This window comes from Lacerta agilis, chromosome 13, assembly GCF_009819535.1.
Source record: "Lacerta agilis isolate rLacAgi1 chromosome 13, rLacAgi1.pri, whole genome shotgun sequence".
NCBI classification, from domain to species: domain Eukaryota; kingdom Metazoa; phylum Chordata; class Lepidosauria; order Squamata; family Lacertidae; genus Lacerta; species Lacerta agilis.
Genome location: NC_046324.1, coordinates 34,587,207 through 34,612,445, shown reverse-complemented (window position 1 = coordinate 34,612,445; position 25,239 = coordinate 34,587,207).

The window sequence follows — 25,239 nt, the reverse complement described above, 5'->3', positions numbered from 1 at the left end:
TTTTTCCTCTGTGGAGCTCACAGTGGCATAAGTATTTCTCTTCATTTTACCCACACAACCACCCTGTGAGGTAGGCTGAGAGTAAGTGACCACCAGCCCAAGGTCACCTAGTGAGCTTCATGGCCAAGTAGGGATTTGGACCCTGGTCTCTCTCAGGTCCTAGTCTGACACTCTAACCACTACGCCACACTGACAGAAGACAAACTGCAGTGGAATCGAAACACAGCTGCATGTGACAGGGTGGAATGGAAAATGAGGGTTGTTTTTTTACGTCCATATCTATAAGGACTTTTCAACTCTGTGATTCATTTTCACCCCAGTGAACCCTGTTTTGTTAATTTTCCTGCAATGGTGGAAACAACAGTTGTGTTGTTCTTCCCTGTTCAAGCCAGTTGTGAGGGGCTCTACCCTCTCCCTTGCTCAGAGTTCAGAAGCCGGAGAAACTTCAGTTCAATATGGAAGTCTATCATGTTGCTCTGACTCCCAAGAGCAGCAAAAGTTACCTTCTTGTTCCACATCCCCCATGTGTTCCTAGCCTATAGCTCATTGCTAAGACTCCTTGGTGTCAGAATAGAATAAGATTTTCAAGAGCATTCGAATCTCTGCGGTGTCATCTTTTTTGAAGAGCTTATCCTCAGTTGAAAATTGCCACTTGAGCTGGGAAAGAGGCATAGGAAGGGCAGCTCTTTCTGCGGATGTGAAGCGCAAGCTTGTTGAATGAGGGCCTCCTCTGCTTAGGATAACTTACTGAACACGAAACATTGATGAAGAGCTTTGCATATAATGGAAGCCCTAACCTTTTGTCTTCATTTAGGGAAATTACAATCCAAACAATCTGGTCTTGGAATTATCTGCATAAAGGGAAGCTCGCATACAATTACTCGTCCCCGTGTTAGCTGCATTCTGAAGATTATGGTACTGTATTTAGGTTGCTGAATAAGAGCCTATTGTTATGCTCACTCAAATTGGTCATGAGTTGAAAACTACAGGAGCATAGGATGCATCAGCTCGGTTACTGAGGCTTCATACCTACAACATTTTATTCTAGAATCAGTGGAGACTTCTTCCCCCCCCCCACATAGTCCACCCTCCTATAATTTCCAGCACCTGGTGTTCAGAAGCATTACTGACTCCGACCAGGCGAGATTCCAAAATGTCTGGGTTCAGTTGTAAGGGGTATTTTAGTTAAAGATCAGTAAGCCAACAATAAGCCATGGCTGTGATTTTCACTAGCAAATCATAGTTAAGGTGCCAGTTTGGGTTCCCCCATAAAGCTATACCGTGGTTTCTTAACTGTTGTTGTTGTTGTTTAGTTGTTTAGTCATGTCCGACTCTTCATGACCCCATGGACCAGAGCACACCAGGCACTCCTGTCTTTCACTGCCTCCCGCAGTTTGGTCAAACTCATGTTGGTAGTTTCGAGAACACTGTCCAACCATCTTGTCCTCTGTCGTCCCCTTTTCCTTGTCCCCTCAATCTTTCCCAACATCAGGGTCTTTTCCAGGGAGTCTTCTCTTCTCATGAGGTGGCCAAAGTATTAGAGCCTCAGCTTCAGGATCTGTCCTTCCAGTGAGCACTCAGGGCTAAATTTACTTAAGAAGGTTTCTTAACTAAGGTTTGTTTGAACCATGGTTCAACATGGGTAAACCAAGCTACTGTTTTTATTATGCCCAATGCATGTTTCCAGGTTGTCCCTAACAAATGAATTCCTTAATTCTGAAACGGCTCAGTTTATTTCCCATTTTTTCAAAATGCCAATCTACATTTATCTTCCCTTCTCTGTGGACTCCTAGCCTTATTCAGTCTTATTAAGGTGACATGGCAAGTGCAATGATACATACACAGAGGGGACTCGGGACCAGATCTCACTTTTTTGCCCCTACTTCCTAATGCAGCATTTTCATCCAAAATGGCCGTTTCTACTTTTATAGGGCTTCAGTACTGACACACACACACACACACACACACACACACACACATTATCTTTGCATTATGCTGGAGCGCTTAAGTGAACCCAATATATAGAATTTCCCCCCTTCTTTGTCTGCTGAGCTTCTCAGACATTTCTGGGCTTTTCCCACTTTTCTTTCAGAAGTGCCTGTGGCTACATGGATTGCAGTGTCAACTTTTCTGCACTTAATGGTCTTGTCAGCCTATCCACAGGAACAAGAACAACTGAGTCTCCCAACTGTCTGGCTAACTTTTGAGCTGAACAATAAATCAAGTTGCCAGGCTAGGATCTTGAAATGCGGGTTGCCATGAGGGATGGAAAAATTTGTCCATTTCAGTTTCTTACTTTTCCAATCTTAAGTTCAGTTCTCCATATTTCCATAGCAATGTGCAATTTTTAAAAATAAAAAACTAGTCCTCATGAAAATTCATCAGCATTCTTGTATGTTATTTTCACTTAATATATGCACTTTATGCACACATTATCCTAGTATATGCATTTTTGTACACGTTACATTACTGAAGAACTGCATTGCAAAATTCAGAGACATGCAGAATTCAGAGGACGGTTGTGGATGTTGTAATTCCCATTCCACCTTAACAACAGACTGAGGATGGGAGCTTATCACATGTCTGTATAGTGTTCCAGTGTGCTGCTGGGAACTTCCGTTCCTCAGTCTGTACTTTCTCTTTCGTTTTCTGAACATGAAGGAGACTGCACGTATGTTTATTTGTCCTCATGTTCGCCTAATAAATGCTTAATTATAACGCTCATGCCAGCCTCTGTGGTGCATCTTCTGCTGCTAAGTGAACAGAAAGAGTGCCTGGCTTTCAGAAGCTAGGTCTCTGGTTTCTGCTGCTGCTCCAGGGCTTTGAAGTTCGACCGGCAGTTCGGCCGGGGGTGTTTGGGCCAGCAGGGAACATGCCCGTTGTTCCCGTTTCCCTGGACAAATTACAACAACTGGGTTATGGGCCCAGATTAACAGCACTGAAACAGAGGTATGTGGAGGAGCGAAACAAGCATGAATCCCGGTCGGCGGCTAGAAGACTTTGATGTCTGTGCCAAGCGTAATTAAGGCCGGAGGAAAGCAGGTCGTAAATCTGCTGAGATAGTGAAGCTGTAAAATAGCCTCTAGCTGGCTGAAGTGTGCAGTGAAAGCAGAAATGGATCTTTCTGATAGAGCGATGGGGGAAAACCACTGTCCACAATTAAACGGACAGAATTATCAGACTTGGGCAGTCTATTGTGAAGCTCAATTAAGACGGCATGCAGTATGGCACACTGTGAAAGACGCAGCCCCTACTCCTGTAACTGCTGCATGGTCATCGGCTGACTCGAAGGCAATGGGGTTGATTGTCTTATCACTATCTCCGGAGGAGCTAATAACGATAAATGGCAAAGTCTCTGCTCGAGAGATGTGGGAATCCTTAAGGACCACCCATATGAGAAAGGAGGCGGGGTCTGTGCTTCTCTACTTCAGAAAGCTGCACACTAAAAAGCTTGAGCCAGGGGGTGATGTGAGAGCCCATATCTTGGAGTTATTAAGACTGAGACAGGAATTGGTGCACAGAGGGTTCAATGTGCCTGAAGATTTATTTTCTGTATTGATTTTGGACTCTTTGGATCAAAGCTACAGTGCGATAGCCAGCCAGCTGGCAACCCTTCCTGCACAAGAGCTAACTGCAGCCAAAGTAACTGCAGTTTTGCAGAATGAATATGATCGACGCAACGCAGCAGCTCCTGATTGCCCACTTGAGGGGGAGCAAGCAGCCACGTCGTCTGGTACAGTGTTGCAGCCACCAGGGGGTGCTAAGGCCTTATCAGCTGTGAGATGCTGGAACTGTGGAGTTCAAGGCCACATCCAACGAGTTTGTCCCAAGGCTAAAGGCAAGCAAAAGCAAAAGTCTGCAGATGGCAAGAAGACGGGGACCCGAAGGTCAAAGAATGTGCAAAACAAGGTTTTTGTTGCACGAACAGATACTGCAAAGACTGAAGGCAGATTTGTTGTGGATTCAGCAGCAACACGCCACATCTGCAAAGATCGGCAACTGTTTGTTTCCTGCAAGCCGCAGGATGGCAAGATACATCAGGCCGATGGAACTTCAATCCGGATTGCTGGAGAAGGCCAGGTGGAACTCCGGAGTTTGCAGTCAACTATCACCAATGTACTGTATGTTCCTGAGTCATCGGAGAACCTACTGAGTGTTCCCCAGCTCACAGAGAAGAATTTCGACGTTCTCTTTAGGAAGGGCCTCTGCGTCATCAGCAAGGACGATGAGGAACTCTTGCGTGCTGACTATATGAACAATTTATTTCAAATTGCTTATGATGTTGATAATGTGCAGAATGATGATTCTTGTTGTGTGGCGAGTGCTAACAAAGTTCTCCATGCAGATTGTATACACACTCACCACAGGAGATTTGGTCACATGTCCTGGCAGACGCTGACCAAAATGCCAGAAGTAGTTGAGGGTCTAACCATTAAGCCCTGCAAATTCTATATGAAGTGCAAATCGTGTGCAGAGCACAAAGTGAGGGTGGCTCCTAAGGGCAAGGTATCTGGCAGGCAGGCTTCAAAACCCTACCAGATTGTCCATGCAGACCTAGTTGGTCCATTAGCGCCCTCTCTTGGTGGAGCAAAGTACTTTATGGTTTTGATTGATTCTTACTCTAGATTCATTCATGTGTACTTGCTCAAACAAAAGTCAGATGCATTTTCCAAGTTCAAGGAATTCTATGCTTGGTTGAGAAATGCCCATGGAAAGCAAATACAATGTCTTTTTACTGACAGAGGAGGCGAATTTACTTCTCAGCAGTTTGAGGCTTTTCTGACTGAGAAGGGAATCCAACATGATCTCGCTTGTCCACGATCCCCATGGGAAAATGGAATTTGCGAAAGAGCAAACCAGACGTTGCTACAGGGTATGAAGACTCAATTGCATGATGCAAATCTTTCAGAAGCGTATTGGGCAGAGTCACTAGCACATTTTGTTTATTCCTATAACAGGAGGCTGTCTACACCCATAGGATGTACCCCTTATGAAAGGATGTTTGGCAAGAAGCCTTTTGTCAAGCACATGAGAATCTTTGGTTCTGATATGTGGGTACATACTCCACAGAGCAGCAAGCTCGGAAAGCGTGGTGTACATGGGATATTTGTAGGGTATGAGAAAGGTGCATACCGAGTTTACATGCCCGACACAAAAACAGTGCGATTCACCAGGAGTGTGGAGTATTGTGCCAAGTGGGGGGACAATGTGGGGATTTTTCAGAGTCATCCTGACACTGAGAAAGCAGAGGAAGCTGAGGATGGTGATCAGGTTTCAGATTCCGATTCAGTGGGAGGTGCTGGTGCTGCTGATAGCGACAGCGATTCAGCAGATTACCAGAGTGCCAAAGCCTCAATTAGACCATCAGATGAGTCTGATGCTGAATTGGAAGAACCACTGTTCACCATTGGCAGTGTTTCTCCTAAGAAGGAGAAGGAGAAGGTGAAGGTTGAAGACTTGCGTCTGATGCGCCGTTCAGAAAGAGCCACGAAGGGCAAACGGCCAAAAAGGTTTGATGAGGAGTTTGCCAGCACAGCTACTGCTGTAGTTGGTAGCTCAAAGAAGGTATGGGAACCTTCGAGTTTTCAGGAGGTAAAAGAACTCTCCCCTGAGAATGCTGAGCCATGGCTTAAGGCCATAGATGATGAGCTTAACTCATTGGATAGGAACCAAACCTGGGAACTGGTTCCAGTAGTTCCAGGGATGCGACTGGTTGGGAGTAAATGGGTTTTTAAGGCGAAGACCGATCAAAATGGAAAGATTGTGAGGCATAAAGCCAGGTTGGTTGCCAGGGGTTTTTCCCAAGTACCAGGTCAAGATTATAACGAAACCTATTCCCCCACAGTCAAATATGAGAGTATAAGACTCATGCTCAAAATTGCTGCAGAGGAAAAACTTCACGTTTCCCACCATGACGTGAATACAGCATTTTTGTATGGGATTCTAGATGAAGAATTGTACTTACTTCCACCAGATGGAGTGCAAGTTCAGAAAGGGATGGTCTGTAAACTTAAGAAGTCCCTGTATGGTTTGAAGCAGAGTGCCAGATGTTGGAACACCAAACTTACAGAGACATTGCTCTCTCTTGGTTTTCACCAGGGAAAGGCAGATCCGTGTGTGTTCGTGAAAGGGGAGGGGCAACACAAACTGTATTGTGTTTGTTTTGTCGATGATCTTTTGTTGTTTTGGAAAGATCAAAAGGTATACCATAACACCCTAGCACAACTTAAACAACACTTTGAAATGAAGGATCTTGGCCATGTATCCAACTACCTTTCTCTGCAGGTTGAGAAGGACCAGACAGGAAATTTTCTGGTTCACCAAACTCAGAAAATCACCGATGTGCTAAACAAACTTAAATTGACTGATGCAAATCCTGTGGATACCCCAATGGTAACAGGTTTTCAAAGAGATGAAAAAGCTGAGATGTTTCCTGACATATCACTGTATAGATGCATTCTGGGCAAACTAAATTTCATTGCCAGGTGCTCTAGACCTGATATTGCTGCGAGCACTAACCTGCTCAGCAGACATGCTAACAATCCGTCAGTCCAGGATTGGAAAGCTTTGAAACGCGTAGCTCGCTACCTAAAAGGGACAATGCACTACAGATTGAGATTCACCAGTCAGAAGACTGGAGGACTTGAAATTTTTGCAGATGCCAGTTTCGGAAGTGACACCACAGATGGTACAAGCACTTCTGGAGTATGCTATGTGTACAACCACTGTCTGTTTGACTGGCTGTGCAAGAAGCAGTCGACAGTAAGTTTAAGTTCTTGTGAGGCAGAACTAAATGCACTGTCATTTTCACTCATGGACTGTGAATGGTTAATACAACTGTTCAAGGACATCGGAGTCAATGTGACTTGTCCTGTACAAGTATACCAAGACAACAGGTCTTGTTTGGCTTTGCTTAATTCAGAGAGTTGCAAGCAAAGAACCAAGTACTTGCAGATTAAGTTACATCGTGCAAGGGAGTGTATCCGAAAGGGAATCATTCAGGTGTCGTACATGCCAGGTAATGAGATTCCTGCAGACTTGTTGTCTAAGGTAGTTAATAGAGAACAACTTCAGGTGTATGTTCGGAAACTACAATTGGTGTGTAATGCCAAAGATTAAGGTTACATGGAAAGGGGGAGGATGTTGTAATTCCCATTCCACCTTAACAACAGACTGAGGATGGGAGCTTATCACATGTCTGTATAGTGTTCCAGTGTGCTGCTGGGAACTTCCGTTCCTCAGTCTGTACTTTCTCTTTCGTTTTCCGAACATGAAGGAGACTGCACGTATGTTTTTTTGTCCTCATGTTCGCCTAATAAATGCTTAATTATAACGCTCATGCCAGCCTCTGTGGTGCATCTTCTGCTGCTAAGTGAACAGAAAGAGTGCCTGGCTTTCAGAAGCTAGGTCTCTGGTTTCTGCTGCTGCTCCAGGGCTTTGAAGTTCGACCGGCAGTTCGGCCGGGGGTGTTTGGGCCAGCAGGGAACATGCCCGTTGTTCCCGTTTCCCTGGACAAATTACAACAGTGTTTGGGTTCACATATTGTTTCAGAAAGGGAAATTTGGTAGGTTCACCTGTAAATGTGAGCTGAACCAAATCCCTGCTCCCCAATTCCTGGCTGCCATCAAATGTGTAAAAAGCGAGGGATGGGTGACTTCAAGTGGCAATGCTATGGACACAAAGGGGCGGCTGAATCCTTTCTCTGACCATTGGTTTTGCCCCCCGCCTCAGCCTCCTCTATAAGGGTTAACTTCAAGCTTTGAGTGATGGAAGAAGATCGTGATCAGGAAAGCAGCACAGGATGGAAAGAGTTAAGCTCCCCCCCTAAAGCACCAGCAGTCCCATTCTAGACAGCACCCCCAGCTGCTACTTACCAAAATGTAAAGCAATCCAGCCACAGTTTTCAGTTGCCTATTTGCCTAAAAAGTTTTATTTGTGCCCTACTATTGCTCCAGAATTCACAGGGTCATTCTCCATGTGAGCTTTTTGAAACTTTGAAATGTTTCAGCTTTGATTTTCTCCTGATTTGCTTCCACCACCTGCTTTCCCTCCACCACCCGCCACCAGCATTCATTTTGGCATCTTATGAAAGGTGTTCTGAATAAATGAGAGCAGGGAGAGCAGAGAGCAGGAAACTTTGCAAGCAGCAGAAAGAAAATGTTCAAAGCATCCAGAAGAGCTTGGGATTTCATCCTTGGAGACATCATTTTCTGCTCAATGCACTTGAAGGATGCAGTATTATCACACGCATTAGAGCATTAACTTACACATCATGATTAAGGTTGTGATAAACTTTTAAAGCTCCGGGTTCATTTACACATTTGATTATTCTCGGGGTGGGGGTGCTAATCCTGTACACGAAAATGGTATGAGATAAAGGGCAGGTAAAGCATCAGCTGGGAAGAAGTTTTGAGCCCTGAAGGGCAATGCAAAGCAGATGGAAATTTGAACAAGGGAAGCAAAACCCTTTAAATGTAGCTAATGTAGAAGGGCACTTTCAAAGGATGTATTCTTCATTGACCCAAGACTCAGGAGTGAGGCAGTGAGGTCTAATGGTCAGAGTGCTGGACTATGGCCAGGGAGACCCAGGTTCAAATACTCAAGTCAGCCACAAAGCTCATTAGGTATCCTTGAACTAGTCACATACTCGCAACTGAAACAACCTCACAGGGTTATTGTGAAGATAAAATGGAGGGTGGCAGCTATGTTGGTTGCCCCAGTAGGATATAAATGTTGCAAATAACGTTTCCTGCTTGGCAGGGGGTTGGACTGGATGACCCTTGTGGTCTCTTCCAACTCTATGATTCTATGATTCTATAATCATGAGAATGAGGTCTGCTTAAACATTGGTATGGGTTTGCTATGAGATTCCAAGGTAGATTATCCTGAGGCAATACCCAGACTTGACAAAGTCATGTTAATAGCCTGGCAATGGGAACTAATTGTTAGACGATTTTTTTCTGAATAGCTAAGAAATAACCAAAAGAGGGCAAAATGCAAACCCTGACCCCTCCCAGATAAGGATGCTGTACAGTGGTACCTTGGTTCTCCAACTTAATCTGTTCCGGCAGTCTGTTCGACTCCTGAAACTGTTCGAAAACCAAGGTGTGGCTTCCGATTGGCTGCAGGAGCTTCCTGCACTCAAGTAGAAGCTGCGTTGGATGCTCAGCTTCCAAAAATCATTTGCAGACCGGAACACTTACTTCCGGGTTTGCGGCGTTCGGGAGTTGATTTGTTCAGGAGCCAAGCCGTTTGAGTACCAAGGTATCACTGTATTCCAGATGTCACTCTATAAGGAGAGGCGGCAATGGAAACAAGAGGGGTGGGTCTCTCAGGGTAGGCTTTCTGTCTCCCCAGTAGCCTGTTGATGGAGCAGGGGACTTGGGCTGTCTGGTGGGGAAGTTTCCGCTGTTTGCTCTTTATCACCTCTTCTCAGACTGTATATTTGCAACGCAAGTTTTACCAAATGCCTGTAAGCCTCCAGTGACCTCCTTCCAAAAGAAATCAACCCCTGGAACATCTCCCCATTTGGAGAAGTGGGGAGAATTGAACAGTGTGAAGCCGATCAAAGGCTCATTTCCCATTACAGTACTTTCTCGTCTGGCTGAAAGCAGCTTTCCAAGGTCTCCAGATCATGTATTCTGCAGCCCTTTCTGTGAGACCATCGTTAGCTGGAGACGCTGAGGAGTGAATTCAGGACCTCCTGCTCCAGCTCACAGTAGTTCTCCAACATGACGGGCAAAAGTTCTTTCCTAGCCACTTGGTTGGAGAATTTTTAACTAGAGAGGTACCAGGGATCAAGCCTTCTGCATGTGTGGCACACACTTTCCCAAGTAAGCACAACAAGGCAAAACATGGCTAAGTTGGAGCCTGGGGGCCATTTGTGGTGCGATGTGGTGCAACACCATGTGAAATCTCACAGGAATCAAGCAATGGGTGAAGGAGAACCTGCAGTGCAACCACTGGTGGCTGATGCCCATTGGAACTGGCGGAAGACAGGAAGGCCAAGGGTAGGCGGAGCCTAATCCAATGACAGGCAAAGCCAGAGCCAATGACAGGGGGAGCCAACTCAGTCTAGTTCTGTCCCCACCCCCTACCCCACTGAGTTCTCTTTTTAAAAATCATTTTTATTTGATTTTACCAATACAAAGTTATAAAAATCCAAATATATATCCATAGACAGAGATTTCTTCAAATCTCAGGACTCCCCCCCAGCCCCTCCACAGAGTCCCATTTTAAGCATTTAAAACTGCATCTTCTTCCAAACTCTAAATTTTGTATCAATCCATATTGTCCATGGTAATTGTAATGCTACAAGTAAAATCAAAATCCTGCCAATGTTTTCATCTGCTTACAGTGGTCTCTTAGATAACTTATAATCTTTCCCCCATTCTTTGGTAAAGCTTTTGTCCTCTTCGTTCCTGAGTTTTCCAGTCAGCTTTGCCATTTCGGCACAGTCCATCAGCTTGGTTTACCATTCCTCTCTGGTAGGGACCTTGTCTTCTTTCCATCTCTGGGCTAATAGCATCCGGGCGTCTGTTGTTCCGTACATAAAGAGTCTTTTCTGGTCCTTTGGAATGTCAGTATCTGTAATTCCTAATAAAAATGCTTTGGTTTTTTTTTTAAAAAACAAAAGTTATTTTAAACATTTTTTCATTTCGTTATATATCATATCCCAGAAAGCTTTTATCACCGTACAGTTCCACCACATATGATGAAAGGTACCTTCTGAATTCTACAAGGGCAGCCAAGGCTGAGGAAGGTGACAGCCAGGGCCACTCCTGGACTGCTTGTAAGGATGAGGGCAGGCAGGTGGGTGTCTGGTCCTGGGAAGACGGAGGTCGATGGGGCAGTGCTTCACTCATCCTAATGGAGCAGCCTCCATTGTGCTTCACCACACCACCACTCTGGCTCTCAGTCCAGACATTCAGCTGCCACCAGTGACCAAGAATTGGCGATGTTCACAATCAAGTCATGCAAAAAGGTACGTGCGAGCCCTGCAAGGAAGCTGCCTTGTTTTGTACGCACTGGGAAGCAGGACATGAAATTCACAAACTGATATCATTTTCTGAACTTTTATTTTTCAGTACAGAAAACCCGTATAATCTCTCTCTGGTCCTGTAGACCAAACAACATGATTCTTATCACCCCTCATCACATCCTCGTGCAACCCATGTCTCTTCTTAATAGCATTACGCTTAAAAACACCCCCCCACACACACAACTGTTCTCTGATCACATTATCAGAAAGGTATACCTGGAGCACAGCAATTTTTCCTGCTGTCATTTATAATGTTCAGAGTTCAAGGAGTTTTCTAACGTGCGCTATGTGAGCCACTCGCATCCAAGCTGGCTGCTCCCAGGTTTGATGTACACATCTTCTAGACACCAATACCAGCACCGGGATTTGTAGAGGAAATCAAAGATTTCATTCACAATTTTGTCCATTTGTTCATTAGAACACATGGGATGCATTGCCGGATCAGCCTGTCTAGTGGATCAGCCTGTGGCCTGGATCCATTGGGTGGGTTTAATCCAGCCAGGGCCAGCTCCAAGTCTGGGTGGGTCCTGAGTACAACACCCTCCAGTGTGTGTTTGGGAGTGGGGGCTCCTCCATTGGATGGTCCTGTCCTGCTCTGTGGTGCACTGCAGCAAGGCAACGCTCAACTGGGTTGTATGACAAGGCAAGGCTAGACACAAGGCAAGGTGGGTTGAGTTTCAAGAAGGATACAAGACAGGGTTGAGATTGCTCCAAGAAGGAACATACTAAAACCAACCCCTTAGGTCATGACTCCTGAATCTAGCAACAATCTCGACATAGTCAGAGGCTGCAGAGGCACCAGCTAAAGTTCAGGGCTCTGAGGCCAGCTGCCAGAGATCAGGAGAACACTGCAACTAGAACTGTCGGACAGAGCACACAGGAGAACCTCCTGGACCACCAAGGCCAGAGTCCAGACCTTCACGGGCACCTGTCCTTGAAGCTGAGGAACCAGATGCCTCACCTCACACATTATCAGTCTGGCAGCACAGGCTATGCAAAAGAAGGAGACTATGCAAAAAATAAGATTTGTCCATCTTCTGGCCAAAGGGTTGGGCCATTAAAGTTTTTTTTTTCTTTAAGGGGTGGAGCCTAGGAGAGGTGGTCTGAAGGCAGAAGCTTAAAAGGCACCAGCCTGCTCCCAACCATTGAGCAAGTGGTTCTCTTGGAGCTGTCCATGGTCCTGCAACCTCTAGCCAGCCCTGCTGCTTTGTGGGATCTGTTACTGGACCATATAATAACAGCAGCAGGCGCAGCCCAATTCTTCCTGTGCTGCATCAGGCTGTTCTACTTAAAGGGACCCAGTCTTCTCCAGTAAGCTTCTTCTGCAAGAGAGAAGGGGAGGCTCTGGTTTCCCAGGATCTTCTCAAGCAGAGTCCTCTGGGACTGAGGACGGCTGAGCTATATCCTCAGGCCAGGGGTGGGGGCATTGGCCCCACAGGTCTATCTAACAGCAGCACTAATGTGCCCCTATGTGCCCTTCAGATTCTCACCTCCATCACCCAATAAAGAGGGTTCATTGACAGTACCCAGCACAAGACACACTCTTCAGACCAAAGAACAAGTGCTGAGTTGTGGCTTTTATAAGGCCTGGTGGAGCTGGATTGGTCCTTGGTGGGGCATGTCAGCTGACTTGAGTTTTGTCAGGTGGCAAGGCTGGTATTGCAGCCTAGATGGTGCCACTTAGGAGCACAATTCAGCCTGTGCATACCTCTGGTGGTACACAGTGAGAAAGTGCTGCAGCTCAAGTGGCTGGAGCCCTAGCTTGAAATTCTGCAAGTCCTTATAGCAGAAATCTAACCCAGTAGTGTAAGGGTTGACTGGTGGGACTCTGAATGGCTTGTCATCTTCTGGCATTGTGGGAAAGTCCTCATTTGCAAGTCTGCATATAAAATTTGCATGACACCTCGGTGACAGCTTTAGCTGGAACATTATTCCACCCCCAGCCTTGCGTAAGATGGCCAACAGTCAGTGGCTGTTTCTCCAAGTGATGCTTAAGATGTTTCTGGTGCTTCCTGTATATGAAACTGAAATATTGAAAAATAAAAAGCCCTTGCAGACTTGAAAACAGATGTCTTCTGTTTCCACACATATGAGCATCACTCTTCCACTACTTTTTTTCCTTTCGATGCAGACAAGGACACAAAAATGGAAATCTCAGATTACATGTTTGCAAAAACAGAGCAGTGGGGTATAATTACACTCAGTTCAGGGGACCGATTTATGCCTGATCTTTTCCTTCGTTGCAAAGATTTGCACTTCCATTGAGCTCTACCTGTCAAGTCACTCAACCGGGAGCATTTTTTAAAAGTGCTAGGGGACATTACCAGTCCTGCCTGGAGGGTCCACGGACTGAATACGGGACCTTCGGCATACCAAGCAGATGCCTTCAAACTGAGCGATGACACCTGCCGCAATCATCCTACCCGCTTCTCCTGCAGTTTGATCTTTCTTTTACTGCTATATTGTAGTGATATTATACTGCTCATTGTTATTCATTGCTGTTAATATAGTAATATGTAGACTATTTTTATGTGAACTACTTTGAGCATAGATTTAATTGTGGGAAATGTGGTATATCAATAAATTGACTGTGAGTAGGACGCGGGTGGCGTTATGGTCTAAACCGCAGAGCCTCTTGGGCTTGCCGATCAGAAGGCTGGTGGTTCAAATCCCCGCAATGGGGTGAGCTCCCGTTGCTCGGTCCCTGCTCCTGCCAACCTAGCAGTTCAAAAGCACGCCAAAAAAAATGCAAGTAGATAAATAGGTACCCCTCGGGCGGGAAGGTAAACGGCGCTTCCGTGCGCTGCTCTGGTTTCGCCAGAAGTGGCTTAGTCATGCTGGCCATGTGACCCGGAAAAACTGTCTGCGGACAAACGCCGGCTCCCTCGGCCTGTAAAGCGAGATGAGTGCCACAACCCCAGAGTTGTCTGCGACTGGACTTAACTGTCAGGGGTCTTTTACCTTTACCTTTTCATCAACTCTCAGTCTGACTTCCCTCACAGCGTTATTGTGAAGATAAAGTGTGTGTGATCTTTATTGCATTCAGCTCCTTGGAGGAAGATGGAAATACAAAAATGGCATAGTTACCATGATTTCATTGACTACTTTTGTCAAAGTCAGAGAGGACATGTCTTATGGGCATTTTCGTGGGAAAGTGGAGTGTCTTTAGAATGTACAGCAAAGTGTAGGAAAATGTAGATCCATATGCTTTATATAGGTATAATGTAACCTTTTTTTTAAACAAAAACCTATGTATGTCTTCGAACAAATTACATAGAGATTTATTTATTTACCTGTTTGATCTTTATCCCACCTTTCCTCCAAGAAGCTCAAGGTGGCAAACACAATTTGCCCCGTCCTTATTTTATCCTCACCACAACCCTGTGAGGTAGGTTAGACGATGATTGAGGCAGCAATTGGCCCAATGAGCTGAGTGAGAATTTAGTATAGAATGACAAAAGGAAAATATGCAGTGTTTTAAAATGTGTGTGTTTTAAAATGATTGCTCTTTCTTTCTTTCACTTTTTATTTTCCTTTTATGTTGCATACTGCGTATTTGTATATCATATGAAAGAATAATATTGAAGATAGATAACTAAATGGACAGCAGTGAAAATAGTGATGAGCGGGTGGGGGCTTTTTCAGGGAGGGGGCCCACAGAGTACATTTTGGCTGAAACCCACCCCCCTCCTTCTTGAGTGGACTCCAAGGTGGTCAGCTGCCATTCAGAAAGCAGCCAGTGACTCCTAGCTGAAGAAACAGCCGCAGTGCAGTGTTAGCAGACGGGGCCAAGACACAGAAGGTTAAACCCCACACGGACTTTAATTTTCCACTGCTGCCCCTGCCATTAACGAACCCTGTTGGACACATCACCAGAGAGACCTTGCTTAATCTCCCCTTATCTTGAAAATCACTTCTGAGTAGCACAGACTCACCCAAGGGCTGAGTTTTGCTAAATCGAGCTCTTGCATGCTGAGCGAGCGGCAATTGGAAATGCAAAACGTACCACAGATGACGGGGTGTGTGTGTGTGTGTGTGTGTGTGTGTGAGCGCGCGCGACCTCTTCCAAAGTGCAGTCACCTCAGCTAAGGTCATATGCACAGATCAAGGTACAGGGAAGGAGCAAAAATTACCTCATCCCCCCCATTGTTAGCATTCTGTCAAGTCAATTAAATGTGCGGGGAAAGGGGGTGGACGTGGGAGGCTGCAAAAATCCTTGTCCAAGGCATCTCACATGCTACAAAAGAATATTCACATAAGGTCAATTTGCCTCTCCATTTCAGTGTTTACCTTAAGCCATGGGTAAGCAGCACGTCCTTAACACAATAATAGTGTATCAGTAGTGCATTTATTCCACTTCATTAGTTGTTCTCTGCCATGCTTCCCAAATGGACATTTGTGGTATAAAAAGTTACAGCATTCTCTCAGTTCATTCTGCCAGTGTGGCGTAGTGGTTAAGAGTGGTAGACTCGTAATCTGGGGAACAGGGTTCGCGTCCCCACTCCTCCACATGCAGCTGCTGGGTGACCTTGGGCTAGTCACACTTCTCTGAAGTCTCTCAGCCCCACTCACCTCACAGAGTGTTTGTTGTGGGGGAGGAAGGGAAAAGGAGAATGTTAGCCGCTTTGAGACTCCTTCGGGTAGTGAAAAGTGGGATATCAAATCCAAACTCTTCTTCTTCTTCTTCTTCTTCTTCTTCTTCTTCTTCTTCTTCCTCTTCCTCTTCTTCTTCTTCTTCATTCTCTCTCAGATTAAACCACCACATGGAACAACTGTGAAGATTAGCATGGCAAGCTTGGTGTGTACCCGCTATGAAAAGTTGCTGAGGTCTTTGGGTTTGTGTGAGCCACTGAACCTTTTGCTGAACCGTAACAGGAAGGTTACTAATAATTATCTCATACTATAGAACATAGAAAACAAAATTTTTCAAATCCTTATGAAAATTCTTCAGCATTTTAGTCGGAATTTCTCCTAATAAATACATTTTTGTATGCAGTTTTGACGAAAGCACACATTTTTGAAAGCAATTTCTCCTAATATAATGCATTTTCCCTATGTTATTTTCTTCATTTTTGTAATTTATTTTTATTAGTTTTGCAGTATACCCCCCAATAAAGGCCAAATTATAACAATAACATTTATATTTTCCTATGTTATTTCCACTAGTAAGGCAATTTTTTGGCACATTTCCCCCCCTTATATATGCATTTTGGAAACCGTTGGTTGGAAACCTGCATCTCAAGATTCAGAGAAGTGTGAATTTCGAAGGATAGCTGTGTTTTGGTTTTCATATTATTATTTTTTTGGAAAGTGTGCATTTGACAGATTCACCTGTAAATGTGAACTGAATCCAATCTAGCCCCTATCCCTAGTTCCAGCTTACTTTTGCACTGGCTTTCAGTCCTGACTCACCCCAGAATGTTGCCCATGGCCCAGATCTCCTAACCACTCTGAACCCCTTGGAGAAAATGACATTTATTATTATTATTATTATTATTATTATTATTATTATTATTATTATTTTTTAAAAAGAGAGGATTAAACAAAACAGCTTGGCAAATTTTAACATATGGGCATCAATGGACCATAAATCCTTCAATGGAGGAAGGGAGATATGGCCAAAGTGGAAGAACAAGCAGTTCATTTAAATTACTTCCTGACAAACGCTTCATTGTACCATTAACCTGTTTTATGGGGCCAAGATGGGGAGGAATGTCCCTGAAATGAGGGGGAGACGGGACCTGGTCTATGGGTGGCTAGGGATACTGTCCAAGCTCATGAATCCAGGAACATTCAGACACGAAAGGCACGCAATATAGGTTTTGCTGATTAAATGTTTCAATTCAATAATTGCCTAATAAGCCAAGAACGTTAATTTATCAAAGAGCATGCGGGTTAGTGGCAGGACAGGTAACGGATTCAATACGACCTTTGGTGCAGAATATTAAGTGGAGCCAAATGCCATGGCTACAGTGGCAGAAGGAACAGGAGGGTGTATGCATAGACAAAAGAAATCAGATTGTACCTCCTACTAGAATTAGAGTCTTCTTCTTCTTTGGTCATCACTTGTAGCCGAGTAAGATTGTCTTCCATAAACATGGTTTTAACAGTGAGTCCATAAGCGACCGTGGAGGCCAATTCTGGATCCACACATCCTTCCACAGTGGGGACATAGGTTTTCAGGCGGGAGTTGATCACGGTGTGGATTTGCCAAACATGCCTTCCTCTTAGCGTGTGTCTCCCTTTCATCCTGAGTTCGAGTGTCTTCAAAACCCATGACACCTTTGGTAAAGGCTGTTCTCCGATTGGAGCGCTCGCAGGCCAGTGTTTCCCTTGATTTGCCTTGAGAGAGTCTTTAAACCTCTTTTGTTGACCACTAGCATTACACTTTCCATTTTTCAGAACTAGAGTACTGCGTTGCATAGTATACTCTGGCTCTGTGGTGGGTGGCACCAGAGACCATACAGCTAGTAGAATGAAAATAAAGACAGCTGCTGCTCATTTAATGCTACCTTGGAATTAACCCACCATTTTAGATGGTGCTGTAATGAAAGAGCATGGATGTATCGTTCTTTGTTGCAGTTTATCATGTTGGGGTTGCACCAAATGACCCTTCGGGTCCCTTCCAATTCTATGATTTGTATGGTCTGTATACTTATTTTAGGTATACACTTGGGCACGTGAATCAAATAATTAAAAAAGACAAGACAATGAAAGACAACCCTGGCCCATGAACTTACAGTTTAATGGCTCATTTGGAATAATAATAATAATAATAATAATAATAATAATAATAATAATAATAATAATAATTATTATTATTATTATTATTTATTTGTACCCCGCCCATCTGGCTGGGCTTCCCCAGCTACTCTGGGCAGCTCCCAAACAAATGTTAAAACAATACAGCGTTAGATATTAAAAAGCGTCCCTAAACAGGGCTGCCTTCAGATGTCTCTTAAAAATAGGATAGCTGCTTATTTCTTTGACATCTGATGGAAGCGTGTTCCACAGGGTGGGCGCCACTACCGAAAAGGCCCTCTATCTGGTTCCCTGTAACCTCACCTCTCGCAATGAGGGAACCGCCAGAAGGCCCTCGGCGCTGGATCTCAGTGTCCGGGCTGAACGATGGGGGTGGAGACGCTCCTTCAGGTATACGGGACCGAGGCCGTTTAGGGCTTTAAAGGTCAACACCAACACTTTGAATTGTGCTCGGAAATGTACATTACATAGGGTTGTCAAATTCCTGACACCTGCAAAGTAGAAGGAATACGCCAAAATTGTTAAGTTTTTTTGGGGAACAAACACAAATTGTTGAGCTCTGTTTGGGAAACCTGAGCGTTTCGAGCTGTTTCTGCTGCTTTTTCCAGCGCGTTGCCATACACCTGGGTTTCCCCTCCTGACGCCATTTTTACACCCGAAAACCAGGACATCTCAGGAATTCTCCTGACGTATGGCAAGCCTACATTACAAGATGTTGTCTTTACAAGGTTATAATGTCGGAGGCAGTTTGCCTCTGGATGCCAATTGCTGGGGCTCAGAAATAGGGAGAGACTGTTGTTGCACTCAGGTCCAGTTTACAGGCTTTTCACAGGCATCTGGTTGATCACTGTGAGAACTAGGATGCTGGACTAGATGGGCCTTTGGCCTGATCCAGCAGGGCTTTTATTACATCTTTATATTGCAGATGTAATATATTACACATTCTGCAAAGTGACCTTTATTTTGCTGTATACTTTAGGCAGAACTGGACAGACCCCCAGTTCTGACTATTCTTCCTGCTGCTCGGTTTAATAGATATTTCACCAAAAAATTGAAGCATTGGCCACCTCCGCTTTTTATGTGACTTTCTGCAAGCCAATAAGCTGTGATGGATTGAAGCAATTTCAGTTTCTGTCGCTTCTGCTAATATATAATATAGATCACCACTGTTTCCTTGGCGGAAGCCCCTTCCTCTGACTCCTTTTTCTTAATTGAGACCCCTGTTCAGTTACTTTGAGTTTTGTGTTCTCAAGCCTGGTTCCAAGGCAATGTAATCATCACCATCAGATTATAATTAATGTTGTTGTTGTTGTTGTTGTTGTGGTGGTGGTGGTGGGTCCTTACACCATATAACAACAACAACAACAACAACAACAACAACAACAACAACAACAACAACAACAACAACAACACAGAACGAAAGGTAGTTGAGGTAGACAGGCAACGATATGCTAAAGTAAACTCTCTCAGGGGTCGTATACACTTAGGTAGTCCCGTCCCTAGAAAGTATGGGGCCAAGAGGTTTTATGCTTGTCTCATGTTTTCTAGGCACAGGTCTGAGTGGTTTTTCATTTGCCCCACCACTTCCCCCATGAAAACTTGCTGTTTACCGCCACTCCACAGAAAAACCAGTTGATGTTCGTTTTGCATTACTTGTAAATAGTGGGGTTTCCTGGGGGGAAATGCAGGACAAGTGAGAGCATGGACGAGTCCTTACCTTGGCAGACAGGACTTTACTGGATCTCAGGAGTCATAGTCCTATGCATGAAGGTGGGGACCAGGGATGAAGCTATATGCTTTATTTCACCTGGGTCCAAGACCCAGTAAGCCTCAAAAACAAAAATGCAAAGTAAATAGCAAAAACCAAAGCACCAAACTTAATCTGTTCCGAAAGTCTGTTTGACTTATGAAATGTTCGAAAACCAAGGCACAGCTTCTCAGTGCTGCAGCTGCCTTGGAAACAATAGCCGACAGCGGCATTGGACGTTCGGCTTCCAAAAAAAATGTTCAAAAACCGGAACACTTACTTCCAGGTTTTCGGCGTTGGAGAAAGCCGCTACTCTTCACAGAGGGACAGGGTTGCAGGCAGGCCTTGTACTTTCCCCCTCTTGGCAAGTGCGTGTTAAGACCCTCGCGTCATAGGGGAGTCGTGGCCAGTGTCACGACTGCAGCCAGCCAATCTGGCTGGCTGGGGGGGGGGGTCATGGTTTGCCGCATTTAAGCGGCTGCGCGGCCTGGAGCTCTTCTTTCTGCTCCCTGCTTCCACAGAACTTTTTTCCTTTTTTTGCACCCCACTTGGGCTTTGCCATGCCGCCCAACAATGCAGGATAGTCGTGTGGCCATTTCTATTTCCCCCCCAGGGAAGGGTCATCTGTATTCATCCATAGTCAGATATTCCCTCTTATTAATTTGGGAGCTAGCATCCAACAGCAGCTGGAGGCCCACAGGTTCCCCAGCCCTGATCTAGGTGTCAAAGAAGGCTGTGCAACTCCAAGGCTTCTACACAATTATGCGACATCTTAGTTGGTCAAATAAAGGCTTTGCGCCAATTGGAAGTTTTGAGATTTTATTGTGGGCTAACATGGCTGCCTTTGCTTCTTAGCCTAAATTGTAAAACTGATATTATCAGCAATTTCCCACACCAATTATTATCTTTAATCACCATATCATTTTCAAAACCTTTGAAATACCTCCCTATTCCTTGAGGAAATTAATGTATCCGAGCTGCTCCTTTCTAAATTTTATGCAATATGCCATTTTTAATAATTACAGTACATCTTAGACACTCTTGAGTGGTTAAAATTACACTATCTCCCCCGCCTCTCAAGTTCTGAGCCATTAACATCCTAGCAGAGATTTAACAAGTCAAATGTTAAAAACCCTTGAGTTTCTCCACCAATTTCCTGCAAGAACCCAACAATATTTCACTGGGGTCCACTGAAGTTGTTAAGACAGTCATTGTCACAACACTGAACATTTCCTCCCAAATTACGTAGGTTGGATACACACAATAAGTTTAAGGTAAAGGCTTTCTTCTTCTTCTTCTTCTTCTTCTTCTTCTTCTTCTTCTTCTTCTTCTTCTTCCACAGAGTTGAAGGTAGTTTGAAGGAGGGATCACTATTAATGAACCTTTGGCCTTTCAGAGATTGCTGGACTCCAATTCCCATCAGCCTGAGCCAGCACAGCCAATGGGCAAGGATGATGGGAGTTGTAGTCCTGCAGCACCCATCACAGTGTTTTGGAAAGCACATATTAGATAAGCTTGAATTTAAATGTATTTGATGTTTTTAAGTATTTAACTGTTTTGAATATCATGTGTAAATCGCCTTGAGACGGTTTAGAAGGTGATTAATAAACGAATTGTGATGATAATCATCATAATGAAAAACTTCAACTTGAATTGAATTTCTTCATAAAACAAAGCAGAACACCAAAGACAGAAAAAGGTCCAAACGGCAAAGCTGAGCCGGCAAGCTTCGTGTCCTCCATCCCAAAGACCCTTTCCATAAATGACCGTGTGTTCTGGGAGAATGAAACCCATGTTCCTTTGTGGTCACATAAGTAATAAAACTAGACCAAGTAGCATAAAAACTGTCAGTACAGTGGTACCTTGGTTCTCAAACGCTTTGGTAGTCAAACAAATTGGAACCCAAACACTGCAAACCCAAAAGTAAGTGTTCTGGTTTGTGAACTTTTTTTGGAAGCTGAGCGTGCTCCGTTTTGAGTGCCACGCTTCCGATCTGAGTGCCACACTTCTGTTTTGAGGGCTACGCTGAGGCCTGTCTGTTTTTGCTATTTATTTTGCATTTTTGTGGCTCTTTTTTGTTTTCTTTTTGCGACTGTGTGGAACCCAGTTCAGCTACTGATTGATTGATTGATTGATTGTGTGACTACAGTACTGTACATTGTTTATTGCTTTCATTTTTTGGATCAATGGTCTCATTAGATAGTAAAATTCATGTTTAATTGCTGTTTTAGGGGTTGCTTTCAAAAGTCTGGAACGGATTAATCCATTTTGCATTACTTTCTATGGGAAAGCGTGCCTTGGTTTTGGAACGTTTTGGTTGTGGAACAGACTTCTGGAACGGATTAAGTTTGAGAACCAAGGTACCACTGTAGTTTGATTTCTCTGAGGTGCACAAAGCTATCTGAATCAGTTTCTTCGTAAGGTCCAAATTCCACCACTTCTGAGTACCAGTTGCTGGGAACTGCAGATGGGCAGAGTGCTTGGATTCTGCTTAAGGGTTTTTCCACAGGCACCTGTCTAGCCACTCTGATAACAGGATGCTGGACTGGATGAGCCATTGGCTTGATCAAACATGCTGTTCTTACGTTTCCTACTCCACTGAAGGTACAGTGCTTCCCCCACACTAATTTCTGTGCAGTCAATAAGTATTGACCAAGGGCACACTGATAGGTCTCTGAACAATATAAACCTTCCTTCCCACTCAACAGCAGAGTACTCCCCAAGCTGTACCATCTTCCCCTTTCTCCTTTCACCAGCTGCGTACAAAGTTATCATTTCCCACATCCAGGGGGAACCTTTGAGAAAAACTACAGGAGAGCAAATGGAACCGTTGAGATGAGAAATTAGCTGTCGTTGATATGTGGGAATGAAGAATCTTCACTCAGCAGGAGAGGCGATTGTTTACAGCACACTTCCCTATGCAGGTTGGAAGCAGACAATCAGCTTTTGCCATGTTTTCGATAATCCGGCGAAATGGATTCTATTTCTGTATAAGTAATAGGCCTACATTTGGACCTCTACATATAAAGCAGTATGCACAATTTTTATGCAAATCAGTGTCTCCCCCACCCCTCTTTGGGGGGTGGTCATACATGAGAGGCATAGGGGGCACAGAAGCTGCTGGGGACCCTAAAATCCACATCAGAACAGGTCCCACAGTCCTGGCTCCTATCTAGCCCATGATGATGGAGGCTCTTACTTGAGAGTAAGGAAGAAATATTTACTTAGGCAGAAAGGTGGTACAATAGGTAGTCCAACATCAAGGCGAGGGGTTCGGAGCTGCATGGAAGCAACAGAGCTGTCCCAATGGGTTGGCATACCCACCTGCCAAGATTCTACAGAGACTGTTCTGCCTCGTGAGAATGTTCAGCAGGCAGATGCGTGCTGCATCAAGATGCATCCCCAGTTACCCAGGAACTCTCCTTCTAGTCCAGCTCTAGGAAAAAGAGGTAGCAACATTTCTGGCATAATACTAACGCATATAACCAAGGGCTTCCCATAAAAGACCCATATAACCCAGCTTCCCATAAAAGAAGGCTGGTCTGATAGGGCAAATGGCATGCTGCCCCACCAACCTCAGCCTTGATTCCTCCACTCCCAATAGCTTTCTTACTGCAGCCATTCAAGAGGGTGGCCCTGGTTGTCTGCTTCCTCCACCTTAGCCTGTTGCCCTTGCGGAAGTCAGCAGGGAAGAGGATGCGGATGTGACTGGAATTAGTTGACTCTGCTCACTGTTGGCTCTCACTCCACCTGCAGATGGTCTCCTTGCTTCTCTCCAATCAGAAAGGGGTTATTTTGAATATGTACTTTGTGGTTTTATATTCTGATTTTATCCTGCGAACCGTCCAGAGACCTGCGGGTGTAGGGCAGTATATAAATTCAATAAATAATAATAATAACCAGCCTCCCTGGGCACCAGCTGTCCCTGGGAACAACTGCTTAGAAAGCAACAAGGAGAGCTCAGAGTCAACCCCACTTTAAGCTGCTCATGTGTACCTACAGAGAGACATACCTAGGCTCCCTTGTGCCCTTGGCAAGGAGATGTCGCGGTATCTCCAAAGCCGGGAAAGGCCATGGACCAGAAAACACAAAAACTGGCTTTTCTTCACCTTTCGTGCTCTGCCAGTGACTTACTCTGCAGCAATGGGGGTCTGCCCTGCTTCTCCTCCCCCCCTCCTCCGCCTCTTCTTCCTCCTCCTTGGTCAATTCATCTGCCTGCCTTTCATAGAATCATAGAATCATAGAATCATAGAGTTGGAAGAGACCACAAGGGCCATCCAGTCCAACCCCCTGCCAAGCAGGAAACACCATCAAAGCATTCCTGACAGATGGCTGTCAAGCCTCCGCTTAAAGACTTCCAAAGAAGGAGACTCCACCACACTCCTTGGCAGCAAATTCCACTGTCGGACAGCTCTTACTGTCAGGAAGTTCTTCCTAATGTTTAGGTGGAATCTTCTTTCTTGTAGTTTGAATCCATTGCCCCGTGTCCGCTTCTCTGGAGCAGCAGAAAACAACCTTTCACCCTCCTCTATATGACATCCTTTGATATATTTGAACGTGGCTATCATATCACCCCTTAACCTTCTCTTCTCCAGGCTAAACATACTCAGCTCCCTAAGCCGTTCCTCATAAGGCATCGTTTCAAGGCCTTTGACCATTTTGGTTGCCTTTCTCCACTCCCTGCTTTCCATTCTGCCTCCTTCCTCTCTTCCTTCTTTTTTTCCTCCTCCTGCCACTTCCCCCTGCTCTCTCCATCTTTCTTCCCCCCAAGCACCTGCTCTGCTCTGCCAGCCAAATGGCCCATGCCAGCAACCAGATTTTTCCATCGAGGTGGCCTTGCCCAGCTGCTCAGAGCATACACAGCCACCGCTACCTTCTTGGCTGGATGCAAGCAAGGGGCAGGCACATGGGCGTAGCTAGGTTTTTTTTGGGGGGGGGAGGAGGCCTTTTGTTAGGGAGAACAGAACCTCAGGTTCCTATGGATTTTTACTGAATTTTATTGATTGGGGGCAGCTGCCCCTCTGCCCCCCCCCAGCTACGCCCATAGGCAGGCAGGAAGGGGCTGGCTGAGGGCAGCCTGTGGTTGGTGGGGGCAGTGCTCCATTCACCCCAATAGACCGATCTCCACTGGTCTGGTGCAAAGGGATAGCCATGGGGCTGGTCTGCCCCCTCCTTGGTACGTCGTCTCCACCATTCTGGCAGCGTGAAAGAGGGCGTGGGTGGGAGTTGGGGGCTTTACAGAAATACTCCTCCTCTCCATTCCATTGACACTTTTCTCTCCACTTCACCCGGGGAGCCACCAGCCGCGGAGAAGGAGGAGTCTGGCTGGAAGAGGCGAGGCGAGGCTCCTCCGTGGAGGGGACGGGACGCAGAAGCGCGCCTGAGAGGAGCAAGCGGCGTCCAGAACAGCAGCAGCAGCAGCAGCTACCCTTCCATCGGGGCACGGAAGCCAAATTCAAGTTCAGCCTCTCCATCGGGCAGCGCAACCCTGGAGGGAGCGCTCGCCTGCCTGGATCCAGCGGCGGCGGCGAAGGAGGAAGAGGCTCCGAGCAAACGCCCACTCTAGCCGAGAAGAAGTCGCCCGGCAAGGTGAGGCGCGCATCCGACGGAGGGGTGTGCCTGCTTCGCAAGCCGGGAGAGAGAAAGAGACGGCGGAGAAGGGGATTGCGAATGATTTCTCTGTATTCCT